Consider the following 14738-nt stretch of genomic DNA (forward strand, 5'->3'; position numbering starts at 1 on the left):
GATATTAATTGATCGTGGTTTTGGGCTCGTTTAGCAGGACTTCAAAATCTATATTTCAACATTTGAAAGTGTCGCTATACCAAATGTTGCGTCACGACCGTATTCATCACTCTCATAATAATTATCCTATTCTGATGAAGACTAATACCGTATGAGATAAATAAGTGCGGAACTGAAGATTATTGTTCGTATGAGAAAGGGCCAGAATCTTAAGTGGTCGAACGCAGACTGGTCAGTCGTGTGCCCCATGTTTGATGATACTTATTTCTTTATGATTAGTAGTAACTATGTAATGTACTTGTATTAGATTTATTTGTTAACTTCATCGTGAAAGTAGCCTATCGCAGTCAACGAAATATTGATAAAAACACTATAATGTATGTACACTGTGTTGCCACATCGTAAGTCTTAACACGCGGGAACAGAAGATCATTTGTCACTGTCGTACGATTTCTATTCTATTAACCATGCAATTCAAACTTGGACAGTAAAATTGTCGGTTCGCTAACGGGTAGGATAGTCGGCGACGTGCTTCAGTGACTGGTAAAAAACTCAGAACGCAGACCAGATGCGTTTACAATTATTCCCGCATATTCTATTGCCAGATGAACTAATTTATAAAATAAATATAATGTGGAAAGTCCGCCCGTTTTGGTGCGTTTAAAAGATTGTGAGCTGTCATCGCAGCGTAATCCCGCATAATCGGATGTAATTTGACGGAAGACTCATGTCAGTGGCAACCACAATCCCCTACGATTTATTGACGTCGCCGCCGAATTGTTTACAGAACTGAGTCTTGGATTTTTGCTTACGATATCGGATTAGTAACTTGTGTGTATGGAAATACATCTCATATCACGACCAGGCGCAAGTCTTTGATGTTCGCTTCCATACGCGGAACGGCTGACTTTCAAACTTTCAATCACTAACCTAAACACCCATGAATCCATGATCGATGTCTAGGAAGATTTGCGAGTTCTGAAGCGCTGCGACGCATAGATGATATAGGCTACTAAAAGCATTCGCAATAGCCAATCAGTGAGGGGACTTTTGACGTTCGGGAACTTTCTATATATCGCTACATAGGAAGAAGAATAGTGATGAAATCCTAAATTAATTACACATTGCGTCGCAGACCGATGAATGTAACGGTCATATTTACCACACAACGTATGATGGGAATCGATGATATTCATTTGAATAGGAGTTCTGCGACGTTTTCGTGTTATATCTTTCTCACCTTGGTCGGGGAAAATGTCAGGTAATCCCACATAGAAAGGCGCGCGCCGCGCAGCCTAATAAAGTAACAAGGTGACAAAGCCAATAACTTTTGCAAGTTGACCTGATTACGCAAATTATTCTGTTTGTTCGCAAGTTTACTTTGTATGCCGGAGAGCAATCGACGGGGTCATTGACCTCTAGTTTATGTAAGTGGTGTTATATAGGATGGGTCACGGTACCTTCTCCATAAAGAAAGTCGCAAGATGAGTCGTACCAAAATAATTCGTTGCCTATAAAATAAACTTAATCCACATAATCACATACCATTTTTTCACAGACAAGCGTTCTTTCACACCCCTAAAATCGTCATTGCACAGCGAGCACCACCGCGTTTAGTCCAGACGAAGCAAGTAGCGACGTGGTGTGGCTTTGATATTTTCTAGTATCGACAATGTTTCAATGAATTAACTACACGCGCGGAGGTTAACAACGCTTTCTCATACAGCTCAAACACATAAACAAGCATTCGAAACGCCACTGCTATCAATGCGCGGACGCCGAGTAATGAATGTCACTATCATTTCAAACACTCAAACAGGCAAAATAAACAGCTTTTGAACTGCGACGCGAGTCATCCCGAGCAGGAAATAAACGTGAGAGCATCCACACCGGGAGCTCTATATTTAAAAAGTGCCATCAGATAAGATCATCAAATTCAGCTTAGGTAGAGCTCCACTGTCATAATCCGGCGAAAATCTGCACCACAGGGAGATTCATTAGTCGGCGCCGCAAGAAAAACGCCGCACGATGCGCCCGCTCGGCCGTCGGTTTCATTAAAGGCCGCTGGAGTTTTGTCTCAACGCAAATTTTCCGTAAACAGCGAAACATTTTAGATCAGATACGCTCGCGATAGCGGTTTTTCTCTCACGGGTCGTGATAGACGCGCCTCAATTCCATTTTACTTGTTTATGATTAGTTAAATATTCTTTTAATCTGAGGCGAAATAAATGAGTCAATTATCTGATGAACGGGTCGTTATGGAGAATGACACCGGGTGGGGAATGAAGGATAACGGTCGCGCCGCAAATAATACCGGGACTGTTGGTTCGAAACAAATTTAAAATAAATTTACTGCTATTTGGGTATGTTCCGAGATCGCGAACATGTCCCATTTGTTTTCCCTGGACTCGCCTTCATCCTGATTATAGTTCAGCATGGATCGTTGTTGTTTCCTGGTTATATATTGCAGCGCTTTTACTTGTTTACGTCATCATGATTTTCTTTTTGCCTTCTTGTACTATTCAATTCTATTCTGTATGCCATGACCACTGATGCTGTGATGCATGATATTTGTGTTCTAGTGAAGGGATTGACTAGAGATAATCTCCGGTCGTATCTTTCGTTCCCCATCGAAATAGTTATTAAATATTACTTTTTCGTGATTTCTCGGTATCACGAATTCAATAAACGATCTATACCGAATACAGTGAGCAATGCTGCGTGGAAATTAAGTGGGGGCCCAGCGAAACAGCTTCACTATATCAATGAACAAGACTGGACTTTTCCGCCAAACTTGATCCATGGAGACAGGCTGTTCTCGCACTATTACATTGCGTCAGTTACTGGTTGGTGAGACCACCTAGTAATACCCGTCAATAAACATCGTCGCCACGTTTGATATGCGTCATGTGATCTGCTGTTGCAGTAAGCACATTTTTACACCAAAGAAAGAAGAAAGATGAGCTGCATTACGGTATAAGCAGCCCTTGTAAGAATTATAAATCATTCTCAGATCCACTACACGAATATACTTTATATATAACACGCGACACCTATTTACAGACGATAATGACGTATAGGTTCAAAATATGCCGTTTCGGATGAGGATTGCTTGTTCCTCATCCTGTATATGTGCCTTCCCTCTTTTCATTAAATCACCGTGACCAGACGTCACTCAACGAGTGGATTTGTCATTTGAACTATCACTGTTCAAAGTGCACCGAATACCAATTCGCATTTCCAACATAGCAATACAACACCGCACTATAGCTGGTAACCATTCACAGATACGATCTGTCTGCTGCATCCCATGATTCGTGAATGCATCGAGCAATAAGGAAATTGAGCAATGATAAGGATTGAGGTAAAGTTTGCTGTACGCAGTCCGGTGCTATTCATTTTATCGGCGCAAGAGTAGTTAAAAACAATCAGCGTTTCCCTCCACTCGCCAGTTCATGCGTGGTGCGCTCCCAGTATTTTTTGTCTGTTTCAGGTTTCTCTTTTGTCGCATTGTGTCCAGCAATCGAATGCCTTCCGCATTGAACCCTGTAACACAAGTTTCACTTGAATCAATGCAGGTCACGTGATCAAGAGAGAAACAACTCAGCGTGTCCTAGATTGTGACGTCAAAATTGAGTTTAGAAATGTCTTGTCATCCTGTAAAATATTTCGTACGCGTACAAGTCTACACCGAACTAAGTAAGGTATAAGCATATAAGGATTGAAGATATTCCTGCAAGATCTTCTTGTATGGCATTGGAGATTGCAGTTTGGAATTTTCGGTCGGTTTGCAAATCCATCTCAGTCCGGAAACTCGTACCGCAAGACAAGGCGATTATGTCTTGAAGCATTTATTTGGTGACGTAAAATAGTTGCATATGTCAAGTGGCGTAGGCATCGTCTACCAACGCTCGAAAATCATCCTGGTTTGATGCCCTGATACTGAACTCCTTCATCTGATTGTGGTCTACGTCTGTCTCGCTCCAGACAGTCCGGGCTTAGGTAATGGCAGACGAATCGTCTCGATCGAAAGTTGTTGAGAAGGCGATACGAATCCTTCCGAGCTAAATCTGTACTCTATATAGTTGCTTATCGTAGAATAAAATGGATCGATAATAGTAAGCAGTTGCCATGTTTCAGATAGGTTCGTTTAGTATAGGTTCACGTAACGTTTTCTCTGGTTGAATGTATGCTGTGATGGTTAACCGGATACTCATATAGCCCACTGTGAATAAAATCAATCGGCCCCTTGATAAATATGATCACAATCTGGTTTGTGGACGCTGCTCTTGAATATTGTACGAACCTCCTGTGCTTTATACGGGTGAAATTAGACTGGTCACACCCGGCACAAAATTCGAAATGACCTGTAAGAGCATAAATGAAAAGGCGTCATTAAAATGCTATACCGTCAACAATGACGTCACACAGCCCTTAAATTGCACCTGAGGGAAAAGTGCGCCGGGCTCGTGATGATGTGCCGAATTTCCGTTATCTGCTTCGATCGCTTAGAGCAGTGGTTCTCAACCTTTTTTTAGACACGCCCCCCTTTTTGATAATGAAAAATTTCGCGCCCCCCTTATCGTCATATCACAAAATCCAACTGGGATGCTAGCAACCCCAACAGAATGCTTGGTGGTATGGTCGGTTATGAATGTCGATGAGAGAATACAAAAATATATGAAATGGGGTCTATATAGAGAGAAAATCGCGTTTATTGAAGGTAAATCGCGCGGAGCGCGTAAATTTTTTCCAGGTGACTGCTTCTTCGCGCCTCCCTTCAGATGTTTCACGCCCCCCCCCCAGGTTGAGAACCCATGGCTTAGAGTGAGGAGTGATGTATGATTAATTCGAACATATATTCGTTTATTTTATATTATAAAAGCTTTTCTTGGATACCCGCCCCGCATTCGACACTCCCCTAGATATATGCAGCGATCGCAGGCTATCCGTGGGTTTTATGTAGGCTATATCAGTAGGATCTCGCTGCTTTTACCGGTCGTGTTACAACACCTGTTAAATTCTAACGGACTTGGATTTTTTTGCAGGCGCGTTGGACTTGCTACGAAGTCATATTTATCGAATTTGTAACATGACGCTATTTTCAACGGCTGATGAAACCTCTAATTCTATAGGTTTAAAGTGATCTCGCTGCTATAAAATAAGTAGAATTTCGAGGTTCTGCGGCTTGTTTCAGGAAGTACTTTGTATCGGAGGATTAATGATTGACTACATGCGCGTCTACGTTAAGTGGGCATGGTGAACAATGCGGTGTGGCTAGCCGATGATAATGTCGCAGCTTGGCACTGAAACCGGAGAGGTCGCAAAACTTGACATTATCGCGATCGTAATGTGAAGGCCATGGTGATTTCACGCGGCTGTTATGACGATTTCACATACAAAATAAATGTAAACTTCTCCCAAAACTATTTTCTAATTTTCAAAATACCTCGTATAAAAATAATAGTTTTTCCAAATAAACTGTTCAAGTAGAAGAGGAAGTAATCTAACACATTTATGTCAGTAGTACAAGTGGGCGAAGTATATACTTCAGTACTTCAAAAAGTAGAAATACTTCGGTACTGACAACCTCTGTGCAAGAAGGAAAGGACGACTGACAATGCTATGGTCCTACAGACACCACTCTCCATCGCGTAGAGAAGTAGCAGCGACCAATATCTTGGATATTCTAAAACATAATCTAAATTATTTAGGAATAAGATAGAATTCATTCAATCAATGCGAATGCTTTCCTCTGATGTCCGAAGTAAAAATTATAATCCGCCTAAGATATACGATTACAAGATTACGTAGAAAAGTGACGCCTGTGCGCCTGCAACACAGGTATACATGTATACAGTTATACACGCAATAAAACCGGAAAAATTAACATTTTGACGCCATAGTAGTATCACATTTTGGGATCGTTTCAATATTTTACAGACTAAATCCACTTTTTCAGAATTAAAAGTTTAGATTATATTTCATCTCGAATAAATCGTTTCGGAACGCTCAATTTGTCGCAGGTTGATGTATATGGCCTAGACGCGCGTTGACACATTGGCGGTCTTTGCAAGGAATATATTTCAGATATGAGACATTTTCAACTGATGTCGACACATTTATCAAACGAAACTTGACCCATTATATTGGATATATCCTCTACGCTGCAACTAATCGTTTCCTGCTGTAATTTTGTATACGCTGACAAGTGTACATTCGGCCTTATTTCTTTCTAGGGAGTTGACATAAATATGGGTAGAATTATTTAAAAATCGTCACCACACGTACGCTGTCAGTCGACGTAAGATCCTAAGAGAAAGAGTGACAAATTGTGGCTTTTAACTGTCGCATGCGGAATGAAATTGTGGTTTCTTATGTTTTAGTCACAGTCCGGGTAAGAAGTTTAGCTAAAAGCGAAGGATTCGACACGATGACAGAGGCCATCGGTAACATCCAGCTGTAATTAAAGTATATATTCATCATTGCTGCACGAGTAGATGAAAAGAGTAACACCGTGAATGTATACTCCATTCCGAGTAGAAGTAGTGATTCTCTAGACATGTCAAAATTATTTCAAGTATATAAAAAGCAAATATTCCGAAAAGTATATTTGACTGCGGAGTCATTCTAGAGTAGGCTTTCAAAATTGAATAATGTATCTTTGCGACCAACACAAAATAACTAAACAGATGAACTATTTTTAAAAATATTCAGTTACCGTGATATAACAAGGACTCTTTCGTCCGGTTGTCATGACTGCGTCACTGGTAGAAGTGATGCAAAACCACCCCAAAACTGCTTTTTACTTCATAAAATTCAAAGTGCATGATAACACGTTTAGCTTGAAAGCCGTTACGGATATAGATGTAAAAGTATCACCTGAATTCGTATAGTGTAATTAATGTAAATAGTGCCAACTTAAGTACTCGGAAAACGTAAAAGTACTTCGTTTCGGCCCACCTCAGCAGGTGACAGACGTCATTAATCTACTCCTGTTGTTTTTTACTTTCACTTCAGCATTATTGATGATTCCATTGTAGATTGAATGATTGAGTTATATTGTCCATGGATGTATATTCCGCAAAAATACACAAAGCGAGAAAGTAGCTCGAATCCGTTTCTATACTTCTATGTAATTTTACAGTAGTACTTCGTTATTACTATGAACACAGCTGATTGTACTACAATTTCCTGTCGGATGGATGTCATATATTTATATAAGCGTTAAACACGTGATTTAGGTCGTTCAGGCCGGTCCTCGTGTTGAAACTGTAGCCTCTATGCATTTGTTTATTATTTGATACATAATTTGAGTTTCGGTAAAGTAATCTTTGTGTCCAAACCTTACATCTATTCGCCGTTGTTAAGTATACAATGCCGCACATGGAGATCAAGAAGATTTATGGAGGCATCCGCGAGATTTAATCTGCGAATCTCCCTAATGCGATACAACTTTTTACTAGGGATGGTGTAAACCTCTGAAAGGTTCAGGTTCGTGTGAACGCGAACCTTTTTGGAAGGTTCTGTGTGAACGCGAACGTGAACATCATGACGTCACGTGACGTCATATTGCTAATTCTAACCCTGCATTTCAGTGAAGTGATAGCCTATATACATCAGTGATCGGGAACCTTTTTCGTGTGAAGAGCCATGTTAGCCCTAAATTTTCCATTTTTACTCCCAAAGAGTCATACATGTCAATCAATTCGTACGTCACAATTGAAAATTTGTGACTTCATGGTAGTAATAATTCGAACTCACTATATGGGATTTTCCGTGGGCGCCATATTTTACGTGTAAAACTTGTATAGTCTACTAATCATACTGTGATTGTCCAATTCATCGTAAATAGCTCAGAATTTATAATTATTAACAATAATCTAATATAACTATAGCACTGATTCCGAAAATCTAAATAATGATCGACTTCTCAATTCGGCAGTAACATAATCGTTGCACTACACGCCTACATTTTCGCGGCAGTACTAGAAAGCTATACTTGGATTTGTAATTGGGATGTCACTTCCAAGGCAGTTCATTTCTCGGCGTAGGTTAAGAAGACAATGAGTATTTGAAAATTAGATTGTCATATATAGGCGTCCCCATGTCTGATATTAACTTTGATCAACGTCAAATTAGCGAGGGATATTGGTCGCTGGCGCTACAGCAACTTAAATTTGAGGATTTTGTAAAGGGATCTGAGCCCTTAACCCTAAATACGCCACTGTCTTGACCTCTCAAATACATGTTTATGCTGCCATACGATAATAATTATTCTGGCCGTTTACCCACAAGTTGCTGCAATATCGATTCTATTAAGTACTAAATTTAAAATATGTCAAAGAGCCATATCTTATATGCAAAAGACTTATATATGGCTCGCGAGCCATAGGTACCCGACCACTGCTATACACCAAGCCAAAAAATGTATCGACTGGGGCAATCAGATGATATATTAATCCCAGAAAATGAATATCTTCCGTCGCTTCGTCAACAATTTCGACAATGTCTTGCAAGGAGATATAAGCTTATGCCTTAACGGTCTAGGCCAGTGGTTCTCGACCTTTTTTTAGACACGCCCCCCTTTATGATAGCGAAAAATTTCGCGCGCCCCTTATCGTCATATCACAAATCCAACCGATATGCTAGCAACCCCAACAGATTTTTTGATGGCATGGAAGGTTATGACTGTTGATGAGAGAATTCAAAAATATGAAATTCGGTCTATATATAGAGAAACACGCGTGAATTGGAGGTAAATCGGGCAGAGCGCGAATTTTTTTTTCAATTGACCGCTTCTACGCGCCCACCTTCAGATACTTTCACGCCCCTCAGGTTGAGAACCACTGGTCTATAGGCTAAACCTGGCAATGTTTTCGGCGTCTTAGTATTGCTACGTTGATTTTGAGCAGAGTGTAAAGCGGGTTTCTATACTTGCTACCGATATTACCCCATCATCAAGTTACACAGCAGTAGCCAACACCCCAATCACATGGATTTGGTGTTTTTATGATACAATAAACATATATGAAATCAAGATTGAATCCGTACGCCTGCTCGATTTTTTACATTAGACAACTATATCAATTCCATTGATTGGTTTAATAAGCATCATTCGGTGACTACCTATACATGTAGTGTATTTCGCTGCCGATGTTGTGTGATTGCGTGTCAAGCTCACAGCAGAGAGTCACTAAATATTCACAAACGGAAAGCTAGATATTTCGAGCAAACTTTTGTAACAAAGCAAGTAGAATTTTAGAGATTGTCAAGGTGCATGCTCGTTTAGGGTTGATTGTTTTTATGCTTCCAGCGCCATGCATAGAGTGCCCCGCAGTTGAAATGCAATAAATTTCAACCAAAGATGATATAATGAGGTGAAAATTGTAATATATGAAAAAGGTTCACAGTGCAGAGCCTATACCAAGGTTCGTTTGTGAACCTTAATCTCTAAATTTCTGAGGTTCACACACAGAAGGCGAACGGAACTTCACGTTCACACCATCCCTACTTTTTACCACCCTCGATGAACTATCCTTTTCGCATACTTATTCAGCGTATTCATCTTTCGCCATTTCGGAACGATTGTCGGAATTGCGAGGTAAATTCAGCGAACACGTGGGACATTGTGTTTCCGAGGATCCTGCCTTGTTTCGGAACGCGAACAATGAATTGTGATGAAGCACTCGAAAATCGCTATTTACTGTATTCACCTTAAGACTTCAGCCTACTATATAATTAACGATCGGCATCCAGGTGACACTTGATCGACCATACATTCCGTAACGTTTCTAAATGCATCGTCAGAAAAAAGCAAAATCAGATACGACTGCGAGCGGCGCAATATTCCTTCACATCTCGCGACAATGCATTTTTGTTTGTGAAATTCCTGAATTTCACGCGCACGAAAATGATCATTTATAGCCTAGATCGCAACAATGAAATGATGGTAATTTGTAGTGGAAGCGACAATTAAAGGAATTTGATGCTCCAGCGAGAAATGAGATTTTTCGTCTCGTTAAGACCTTTTCTAAATTCAGTTTCGGTGTGCTTGTCAGCTATAGGACTTGAATGGGGCTTCTCCAACCTGAGTCGTTTCACACCATATGTTAGTTCGATTGGACGCGCGGTTGTGATCATATCTGCGCGGCGATTAGGGCTGCATTTATAACAAAAATCAATTTAAAACAAGACCCCTATTTAAAACATGTTTTATTGTTTGTTTCTTTAAAGCCATGAAGTCACGCACATTCAATTGTGACGTCATAGTGGATTGACATTGACCATTGAAATTATAGGGTAAATATAGCTCCTTTGGCGAAATATTTGCATCATTGCTGTTGAACTCTTTAGCGATTTTATTTCAAAGTGCATGATAAAGCATAATAACCATAGCAAGAGAAGAAGAAATACAGTGCGCGCCTGTATGAATCTTTGATGGCTGGACTTAAGATCTCAAGTCTTATACGCCACCACCATTCTTTTTATATATAGATGGTCATTGGGTTTATAGTCTTTAGGGTGATTGTGAGCGATGTTATTGGAGCGTGACGAAGTTGAACCGACTATTTTGAGGGTGCCAACCATCCCATATCGATATACGTCGGCTATATCGGGTGATAGTTGTCCGTAGGCTCATACAACATGCTTTTGGGAAGTATTTACCCAGTTATGGCATAATTTTGCAACTTGAAAAAATACAAGTTTTTTAAAAAGGCCTTTGTTTAAAACACTGTATAAAACATGTTTTGAACAAAGAGTTTTAAAACACCGTTTGTTTTAAATGCAACCCTAGCAGCGATGCTCTCTCCACTGCTACTGGCCTTGACACGAGCATTGCAGTTTTTGGCGGCACCACATATAGGCGAACGCTAACCAACATATGACTGCGAAAGTGATTGGTTCGAATATGTCGCTTATCCCAGCCATCGAAATTTCACTCCGTCAAGCGGCTGTCTCGATCTGATTAAACTCTCGGCAAAATTTAATCTGACTCCGGCATAATCCGCATTAGATATGACTCATTTATCTACGTCAAAAAGGTGACATCTATCTATCAAGAGTGCGTGAATTTCAACTCGCGTGACCGTTCGACAAGGTTAGAATCACCGAATAGTGAACATTTTTAGGTCGCAAGCAATATTGAGGGTAACATATTTACTGCATGATTAATCAATATGATCACTAACTATCCGTCTTTTTTTTATCATTACTACAGTTGCTAGTCCAAGTTGGCATGGGCCAGACATGCTATCCTCCAACAACCACTGCATATATTATCGCATAATCCCAAAGTTTTGGAATGCTGGTTTCTAAACGGAATTCGACCAGTAGCTCAGTTTTGACTTAGGATTTGTCATGCTATGCGTAGGCATCGGACAATCATATTTCTTTCAATTGTTTGGACCTCGAATATCAAACCTAGCACTTCGATATTTATCCGTATTTTAATCCTTGGTTCAACTTCTCTGATTCGATGATTTAAGATAGTGGTTGCACCGGTGCCGCTTGCCATTTGAGCGGGGTGACAATCGTGACATGTTGAACATATTTCAGGAAAGTGTTTTGATCGATACGAGACGTTATCCTTATGGTATCACAAATACAGTGACTACGATACGTTGAAGCCTTAACTTTTACTATGTAATCCTCTGGTTGAGAGGGCGTATCAAAACTAAAATGATAGTGGCATTCGAATTGTGCAAAGTTCTTATGGGGAAGGCTAATGCAGGGATCCTGAGACATAATACCGAAAAACTCGTCCGTATGCCTATTTATTGCATTGCTTATGCTACCAGGATAACAAGTATGTTATTACCGCGCATAACTACAATACATATTTACGGAACATATTATTCGAAATATATTTTGCAGCGGATTTACAATTTTTATGTCTAACTGCTTGTCCCAAGCCCATGTGATTAGCTAATGTATTCTTGTAGGCTACTACCGGCATAAGCAGATAATTTACTCGATCAAATAGAATATTTGGTGATATTAAGCCTATACTATATATGACAATTGTTGTAGTAATTGTTCTCTACGGGTATACAGTAAACTCCACGCTCAAGATTTCGAGGCGAAAGGAGATAAAAGTTTTCTCGATAACGTGCCAAGTGACCGATTGAGGTCTTTCACTGCAGACAATCGATTACGCCGTCTCAGTGGTGGTATCTTTAATTAGAATAATTGATGCTTACAGAGAACCAGATGCAGTAACTCTGGCTGATCTTTCTTCAGTCGCGATGTAGAATCACAACCTTTAAACATTTACGGAGTAGCGGATAATGTTTATAGTTGGTTTTTCTCTCCGGAATTTGATTATACTGGATACATTACTATTATGCATTTGAATAAAATAAAAATGTCTGAAGGATAGATAAGATTGCTTCCATTCTTTTCTTGATACATAAAGATAGGCACTGTATCAAACTATAGCCTTTGTTCCTCCTATCTTTTTGTATACAACATATTCAAATCGTAACTGATTTAAGCCGTATTATTTTTGAAGACGCAGCCTAAACAAATAAAATCACTTGCAATCCAGATTGGCAATAGTCCCGGACCTTCGGCACACAATCGCGAGTCTTCACGGGGCAATACCGGGACAATAAGGACGAAAGTTGAATTATTCAACAAAATCTGCTATCTTGTTTCAATTCGATATTCGATCTGTGTCGGTTCGGCGTTTGCCACACATATTTTTTGAGTTCCCAGCCCTATCAATGACAGAAACCACGCCCGTACGAGGGATATGACCAATAAATGTGACGGAATACATTAGGTGTAATATTTCCGTAGTGTACATATGTCAAGCACACTGAGCTATAAAATTATACATACTCCTGCTAATAACGCGAGGTGGGAATCTCAAAGAAGCATGTATATCACCTGGCTTTGATATTGATTTCGACAATAAATTATTCAGTTTCGCGTATAATTACTGACAGCGTCATAAGAATCAAAAGTTCCATCGATACGTTAATCTTCAATAACCCCGCGTCCAGAATTTAAGATAAGGGATTGCGTGTAATTTGCAGACGGCCTATAGCGGCGCGTTTCCGGGGCGCGAATCGGTAGCTCGCGAGGCGAGCGTTAAAATCGATTCATTTAATCAAGTCAATTGTATTATGTGATATCAAATTAACTCACTATATCAAGTGATATTGGTTTAACTTCCACAGAGAGGTTGCGCAAACGGGTGAGGCCACGCAGAGTATTACGTTGAGGTCATCCAATCCCCCACTAGATTAGGAGAGGTCCTCTGAGCTGTATCCTTTTTAAACAGGCCTATCGGCGTTCTAAGAGTATTGCATCATTTATTTCACAGCCTCCTTATGTTCGTTTCGTTGACAAGGAAATCATCAACATTGGAGATTAACGACCATATTAACGATATATATCATATCTGGCTATAAACTTGCGGTTAAATACATATTGCTGATGGTTTTGCGTTAGGTGTCCACTTCAGTTTCTGTTATCAGGTGACAACCCATCTTTTCTAGAATTTCAGTATATAAATCGCGATCAACGGTGTCATCCCGGTATTGACGAGATAAACGTCGAACCTCGGATATGTCTAGAGCAGGGCCTGCAGTGGAATTTACCTCGATACACTTTATCGTGCATGTTGTTTCGTTTGCTTTCGTGGAACAGTTGGAGCGAGGATCTACAAGTGGATATACTCCAACTTTGAAACGATGCAACGTTACCTTTCAACGAATAAAAGTCATACTTGTTCATTTGAGCGGATTTTCCATCCTAAATCCTAAATCATTATCTACTAGACCAATTCACACAAGGTAGACCTTATGCGCTAGCTAAAAGATAGCAGTTGTAGGCTTTCTTAAAATCGCATGCACTCAGTTTGTAGACAATACTTCACTTTGCCATCGCTTACTTCAGTAAATATTCAGGTGCGCGTGTGTTGTACATCCGGGTCGAGCTTCGAACCGCTATAGATTAAGTTCGCACTGCGTTTGTTTTTCTGTTACTCGCCTTTGATTGGTAATGGTGTACACTACAGGCATTGATTAGAAAAGCAGTTTACCAAATTGTCAAACTCTTTGTGGAGGTTCCATACAACTATTGCCGTATATACATGTCTGTTTGTAGTTCGCCTTTGTTTTGTATGCACAAATAATGGTTTTATTCCGTGGGACTTCATATATTGTCAAAATAAACCCGTAATAGGACATTATGAGCGAAAGTATAGACGGTTAGATGGCGTGACATGTCAACTTTGGGATCGATCCAAACGTAATAACCAATCGCGGGAAGAATTTATTCCCCTTAGAAAATGTAAATATAAATTTTTCTTGATTAAATCAAATCGGAATATTAAGACAAGGTATTACTGGCAAAACGATGGCCACATAAATATTTGCGTGCCTGCCTGCACTGAGACTGAACTCCGCTATTGGTGTTTTCTCTGGTAAAATTGACGCGATTTCCACGTCCCGTGGGCACATTTTTATTTATCATAACTTGTCGCCAATTGATGGTGCCAACAGCCTAAAAGTAGCGTTAATTCTGTTTCTTTTCTTAACGATTTAATATCAATGTCATCTTGTATCACCGCGAGTGTGATGGGTTTAGTATAGTCGAATATCTCTTGCGAAAAAAAGATTTTTAATATGACGTCACACACACGAGGAAATATCGGTCCTCTCCTGATCCGTCAGACGAAATTTGGCAACATGTTCCACATCCCGCCACAGTAACATTTCACACAA

The sequence above is a fragment of the Botryllus schlosseri genome, chromosome 15 (genome assembly GCF_051294905.1).
Source record: "Botryllus schlosseri isolate E-star chromosome 15, Bs_hap1, whole genome shotgun sequence".
In the NCBI taxonomy this organism is placed as follows: Eukaryota; Metazoa; Chordata; class Ascidiacea; order Stolidobranchia; family Styelidae; genus Botryllus; species Botryllus schlosseri.